Below are 7,147 nucleotides of genomic sequence, written 5' to 3' on the forward strand. Positions count from 1 at the left end.
TATTTGCTTATTTGAGAGCATAAATTTAAATGAAAAACATTATAGTCCATTGGATTATACTATCTTTTTGCATTGTTTGCTTTTAGCTGTAAAGATACAATTAATAATTAAATTTTGTTATGAAAACTCCACTTACAATAAATTCCAATTGCAAAGTGTCTGCTTCTGATGGAAATCTTGGCAAAGGCATTAACTCATGCAGCATCTGGAGTTGAATTTGCTCTGCTTAGCCCACTAATACCTTTGGCAGTGTTTTGAAAGGTAGCCTGTTAGCTCTTCATCTAAGTAATTGACACAGCTAAGGTTTAGATGAGCCCCTGCATTTGCTTCCTTCACAAACCATTAGCCAAGGCAATTGCATTTTCTCTTCCCTGCTAACTGACTTCTATTGCTAATCCCCTTACCAATTGGATTTAGTAGACAAAGGTGAGTAAAGGCTATTTTTTATTTTAAATAATCCAAACTCAGACTTCAATTTAATTCCAGAACATTTACACTTTTGAAAGAGAAATAAGAATCTTAAGAATAAGATTTTCCTATCTTTGTTGTCTGATGATTTTCATAAGCTGTATAACCAATGTTAGAAAAGGGAAGTATGGTTGATGTAAATGGCTCCAAAGATGGTTGGTTACCAAAGATTCATTTTACTACAATGGCAAATGCTTCTCTTTCATTTTTTCTTGTATTAATTGCCAAACAATACAGTATAAAAACTATTTACATAGCAATTACATTGTAGTAAACATTATAAGCAATATAGGCATGATTTAAAGAATATAAGAGCATGTTTGTAGTTTATATGGAAATACTGTGCCATTTTAATAGAAGGGATTTGAACATCCACAGATTTTGGTATCCACAAGGAGTCCTTTAAAAGTTATGGAATGGTAGAAAAAAAACAAGCAAAAGATGTAAGATCCTTATTGGAGGCAGTAAGGCCACAGACAGCAGGATAGAAAACAGCATAGCAGAGTTCAAAGTTCACCTTCCCTTGGATGGGGCTGAAAACAGAGCAGAGCAGAAGCCTGAGTATGTGCCAGTAGCAGTATGTGCAGAGAAAGATCTGATTAGTTCTGATTAACAGTGCTTGCTACATCAGCACTCTTTACCATTCCAAAATAATTTACAGTAACCATCTCTTTTCTCTCATTTGTTTACTAAAAAGCAAATATAGTGACACATCACTTAATGACAGGCATATCCTCTGAGGAATGTATTATTATGGAATTTCGTCATTGTGCAGTCACAGAGTATACTCAGACAAACTAAGATGGCTATAACATCAGTAGGTGACATAATCTTATGAAATCACAGGGTAGGCTCAGGCTGTCATTGTGCGGTACATGACTGTAATAAGATTTCTTGTTACCTAAACTGAATCGCATCCTCATCTTGAGGACATCCTCATCAAGGGAGAAAACCAAATTAGCTCCCCAAGGATCTGGGATTAAAAGCTATGACTGTAGCTTTCCCACAAAGCACATTTAGCCTCAGTTCACTGCCTGACTCAGTACCTCAGATGTGTGTTTGATGTCAATTTGGAATGAGGATGAAAATAAAACCATTTTTTAACATTATCATTAAGATAGTGTTTAGGCTCTTAGTAATACAGTCAACCAGTAAAGATGGAAAGAGGAACAGACTGAGGGCAGAAGAAGGAATCACCTGGTGGCCAGCACTGCGGCATAGTGAGTAAAGCCACCGCCTGCAGTGCTGGCATCCCATATGAGTGCCAGTTCAAACCCTAGCTGCTCCACTTCTGATCCAGCTCCCTGATATGGCCTGGGAAAGCAGTAGAGAATGGCCCAAGTCCTTGGGCCCCTGCACCTACTTGGGAGAACCAGAAGAAGCTCCTGGCTTCTGGCTCCGGATCTGCACAGCTCCAGCCATTGAGGCCAACTGGGAAGTGAACCAGCAGATGGAAGACCTCTCTCTGTCTCTCTCTCTCTGTTTCTCCCTCTCCTTTCTGTGTAACTCTGAATTTCAAATAAATAAATAAATCTTTTAAAAAAAGAAAAAAGAAATAAACTGCATATGAAAAAGGCCTATGAGACCAAGTAAATAAAGAGGAGATAGTTCTATGTGTCTGCATTACCTGACAAACACAGTTTGACATAAGTCATCAGATCAATGAACATGTATTCAATCATTGCATTACATTCCTCCCCCACCAAAATACAATAACAAAAAAGAAAGCATACCGTGGAAGAGGGTAGGGTGGGTAGGCACTTCGGGTTGGCACTGTGGTGCAGCATGTTAAAGTTTTTCTATTTCTTATGAAATTAAATCATTGTATGTTTTTTAGGGGTGCAACTTTTGAAAAGGAATGGATTTCAGATACAGTGTTTTCCTGCTTTGTGTTTCAACCATGTCGTAGGCCTGTCAAGATCCATGGGACTGTCAACCTTGTCATGCAAATTAGCATCAGAACAGGGCATGTAGTCTAAGTGAAATTCATTGGAAAGTCATATCCATTCTGTTACCTTTCTGGGCCCTTTTCTGTGGATTTATGTTCTTCAGTGGAATTTTAGAATTATTGGTGGCCTTGAAAATAATTTTTGCTTTTATTTGTTAATGTTAAAAAATTTAAAGGATATTTTAAATTTAGTCAAAAATGGAACACATTTGCTGATTCTATAATTCCTTTGACTCAAATCCTTGACTTCAGCTTCTGCAGTGTATGACAATTGACTGAGGCAAAAGAGGGAAGGATGACTATATTATTTCCCATGAGAGATAACACCAATCAGCCAGACTGTCTGCTTTATCCAAGACCACACAGATATTTTTGTTACACAGACTCATTGGTATTGATCTGATTAGTTTCTGGAACTAAAACCATTATTGATGAAATATCATGTGAATATTTAAATATAAAATGGTTAAGCAACTGTTTGTATGCATGTGTGATTTTTCCTTTTCTTCTTTCAAATGCAAAATCTAAATTTTTTTTTGTTTGTTTAACAAAAAGTTTTATTTGTTTTTATTTTTTATCCTTGGCTTCACTGGCCTCAGCTTTAGAAAAGCTACACAAGACTTTAGTAAAATTTAAAAGCCAGGGTAGGCCTGACATTGTGGTATAGCAGATTAAGCAACTACTTGCAACACCTGTATCCCACGACAGAGTACTGGTTTGAGTCCCAGCTGCTCTGCTTCCTGTCCAGCTCACTGATGATGCATGCATTTGGGAAAGCAGCAGAAAATGGCCCAAGGACTTAGACCCTTGCTACTCACATGGGAGGTAGATTTCCTGACTCCTGGCTTCAGCCTGGTCCTGCCCTAGTTGCTGAAACCATTTGGGAGGTGAACCAGTGGATGAAAGAGATCTCTCTCTGTTTCTTTCCCTCTCTTTCTGTCACTTTGCCTTTCAAATAAATGGAATAAATCTTTTAAAAAGGAAAGACCTGGAACTTACTCAGAAACTAAATATTCTGCCTGTTTTTGATTGCTGTGCCATTTGAACCTTCAGCATGGAATGTTGATATTGTGCCAGTGGACCATTATGGCCTGTGAAATCATTTAGTCTGGCTCTGCAAAGGCAATTGCAGGCAGGACTTGGAATTTAGTAAATTTATAGCAGGCTAATTTTTGAAGTTGATAATTTTGTATGGCTCACAAATGATGCTATAAATACCCAAATGACCCTTGGAAGAAAAAGGTACTCCACCCCTGATATTGATCTTATCTTCATAGCCAATTTTGGCATATGTCTTTTATTAAACTGATTGTCTTCTCCAATTTCTGCTTCTCTGCCTTGGTGGCTTCCTGTTTTAGTTTGTTTGTTTTTGATTCATTTATCTATTTGTATGGCACAGTGACCAAAAGAGATAAGGAGAGACAGAGAAAGACATATCTTCCATCTGCTGATTCATTCCCCAAATGCCAACAACAGCCAAGGCTAGAGCAGGCCTAAGCCAAGAGCTGGCATGAACCCAAGCACCTGGGCCATCATCTGCTTTTTCTCAGGTACATTAGCAGGAAGCTGAGACAGAAGTGCCAGGAGTCAGGATTTGAACCAAGCACTCCAACAAAAAACGTGGACATCTCAGGCAGGGGCTTAATGTGCCATGTCACAACATCCATCCATGTTTTCTATTTTTTTAAATTTTTAGTCAGCATTTTCTTATGAAACTATATTTTACTCTACATCTTGTTGGCTAATTTTAAATATACTTCTAAGTTCATGAACACCACATGTGTTTATGATTTCTAAATGCATAATTTTCTCCATCTCTCACTTCCACACTTACTTACCTTTTTCATGGATTTATTAACAACATCTCAAACATATCCTTGTAAGAATTTTATCCATATCAAAACTATTCCTCCTTTCATGCTTCTCATCTTGCTTGATCTCAGAAGAAACTTCTGTGAATAATATAGAGACATCTTTGATTTCTCCTCCTGCCTTAGTGTCAATTATTTTCTATCACTGTTGTTTAGCCCTCCCTAATCTGTCAGCTACGATTGCTCTAACCTTGCATTCCCAATTCTTGCACTATAAAGCCTGGACTGTACTCTCCTACTTAGGCTTTCAGCTTTCTTCCTCTTATTACCCCTTTCCTTTTTTTTTTTAACGATTTATTTTATTTATTTGAAAGACAGTTACAGAGAGAGAGAGAGAGAGAGAGAGAGAGAGAGATCTTCCATCCACTGGTTCACTCCCCAGATGGCTGCAATGGCCAGAGCTGAGCCGATCAGAAGCCAGGAGCAGGAGCTTCTTCCGGTCTCCCACATGGGTGCAAGGGCCCAAGGACTTGGGCTTTCTTCTACTGCTTTCCCAGGCCATAGCAGATAGCTTGATCGGAAGAGGAACAGCCAGGACTCGAACTGGCACACATATGGGATGCCAGCGCTTCAGGCCAGGGCTTTAATCCGCTGTGCCACTGTGCCTGCCCCTTAACCCTTTCTTTAAAACCCAGCCGATTCAATCACATTGCTTGTTCTGTACTCAATTATTGTAAATCATAAGCACTTGCACATGTATCTATCTATCTATCTATTTATCTACTAATAATATATATCAAAGCCTGTATATCTAGAATTGTCTGGAAATTCTACAAATCAAGGAGAATGTTCTCACTTCTCTGATAATAGTGATTCTAATCCTTTACAGTGTTCTCAGCTTCTTTGATCTCTCTTTGGACAGATGGCTGTAGAGTTCTATTCCTGAGATTTTAGATATGATAAGGCAGGATCTTTGGAATCCTGTGAACATACCACTATAAATTCACTTACGTCTTGACTCAGCCCTCACTCTTTCTTTCCTGCAGTGTCCTACCTTCTTGCTTGGGTATATTGGAGTATGTGATTGCCTGGCAGTTGGAACATCTGAATCCTACATCAGAGTATTTGGGTTCAATTCCTGGTTCTTGGTGCTGATTCAAGCGTCCCCTTATACAGAGGTTGGGAGGCTCGACTAGTTGACTGCTTACTACTCACATGGGAAATGTGGATTAAGTTCCCAGCTCCTAGCTTTGCCCCAGTCCAGCTCCCATTGTTGCAGGCATCTGGTGATTGAAATGGAAGATAGATGTTCACTCTCTCAATTTTTCTCTCATATTAATTGCTTCTCAAATAAATAAATAAATTTTAAAAATTTATATACTCCGTGTTCAAAGCAGTAAGCCTCAATACAATTATCAGCACAAATTCGTAATTAGATTTTCCAAGGTACAAGATTTCTCCTCTCCAAAAGTTTTTGAACCATTTTGATGAATTATAACAGAGAAACAGATTGTCAAATTTGCCTTTACAAACTTGACTCTATGGTTCTGTCTTACTGAGTACTTGACACATTTTCCAAAAAAGGGCATTTTTTAAAATGTGAAAACTGCTATATATGGTAAACAAAGAAATGCCTAACAGAGCCAGTTCCAGTCCTGGGAGTTATTTTCTTTTCTTCCAAGATAGTTGCATCTAAAGTGGGGTTTAGTTTTCACTGCTATTTTACTTGTATGGAATCCAAAGAGTAATAGTAAAACTTCTGCATCTAGATTAGAAAAACAATAACCTGCAATACTTAGGAAAACATTTTCAAGGCCAGGTTTTGTTGACCAAGTTCCAAATATTTATAATCTCTTTTACCAAAATGGATTCAATATTTAAACATTAAATATTCAAGAGGACAAGGTTTTCTGCTTTTCAAAGACTATAATTTTGATGATATATTTCCACAAAGTTGCTATATAAAAGCCAGCATATTCCCTTGTTATTCATCCTCCAAGATAAAATTATTAACCAGATAAATTCAAGACGTATATTGTCAGCTCTTCAAATTTAACTACCATGCCACTTCCAAAGAAATCACAAATAAATTAAAATACAAATATGGGGGCCAGCACCGTGGCTCACTTGGTTAATCCTCTGCCTGTGGCACCAGCATCCCATATGGGCACCAGTTCTAGTCCTGGTTGCTCCTCTTCCAGTCCAGCTCTCTGAGTGGCCCCAGGAGGGCAGTGGAGCATGGCCCAAGTGCTTGGGCCCCTGTACCCGCATGGGAGACCAGGGAGAAGTACCTGGCTTCTGGCTTCGGATCGGCACAGCGCCGGCCGTAGTGGCCATTTGGGGAGTGAACCAAGGGAAGGAAGACCTTTCTCTGTCTCTCTCTCTTGCTGTCTGTAACTCTACCTGTCAAATAAATAAAAAAATAAAATAATAAAATAAAGTACAAATATGATTAGCCCTTCTAATGCTTAGAATCCATTCATGCCCTCCACAAACTTTCAAATAAATTTAAGTTCTTCAGTATGACCCACAAAATTGTTCAAGCCAAGGTTTATTCAATTGTCAGTTCTTCCTCTTACTACCAACTCTTTTTAGAGTGAGTAGTTTGCTATAAAGAAATACCCTCCGCCCGGTGCTGCCTTCATGTTTGTATCTTTTTCAGTTATTTTATGCTGAAGCAAGTCACATCTTTTCTTCAATAGTTATCTCAAATGATCTTAATAAATGAAGGAAGGCTGAATTATCTTTCAAACTAGTGCTCATTCTTCTTTCCACTCTCCCTTCATGTGTCACTTTTGTGCTGTGCCTTCTTCGTTACTTTCATGAATTAATTCCTCTCCAGATCTTTCCTGTCCCCAAACACATCATTCTCCATTCTTCATCTTACTACTGAAAAAATGGTTTCTTAAATCGAAGCCAG

At 38.4% G+C, this 7,147-nt stretch overlaps 1 long non-coding RNA gene across 2 annotated transcripts in view; it reads left to right on the forward strand.

Annotated features, from left to right (window-relative positions):
* LOC149127494 (uncharacterized) overlaps positions 1–5,429 on the forward strand; it is a 47,087-nt gene extending 41,658 nt beyond the window's left edge. Inside the window, exon 3 of one of the 2 annotated variants that reach the window (XR_016231248.1) lies at positions 5,274–5,429. This is a non-coding gene — a long non-coding RNA (uncharacterized LOC149127494). Of the gene's footprint in view, positions 1–2,305; positions 2,461–5,273 lie in introns of those variants that run through there. The other variant, XR_016231246.1, reaches the window with a different exon arrangement.
* The last annotated feature ends 1,718 nt before the right edge of the window (positions 5,430–7,147 follow it).

The sequence above is a fragment of the Oryctolagus cuniculus genome, chromosome 3 (genome assembly GCF_051225735.1).
Source record: "Oryctolagus cuniculus isolate XC-2025 breed Fujian yellow rabbit chromosome 3, ASM5122573v1, whole genome shotgun sequence".
Classification (NCBI taxonomy): Eukaryota; Metazoa; Chordata; class Mammalia; order Lagomorpha; family Leporidae; genus Oryctolagus; species Oryctolagus cuniculus.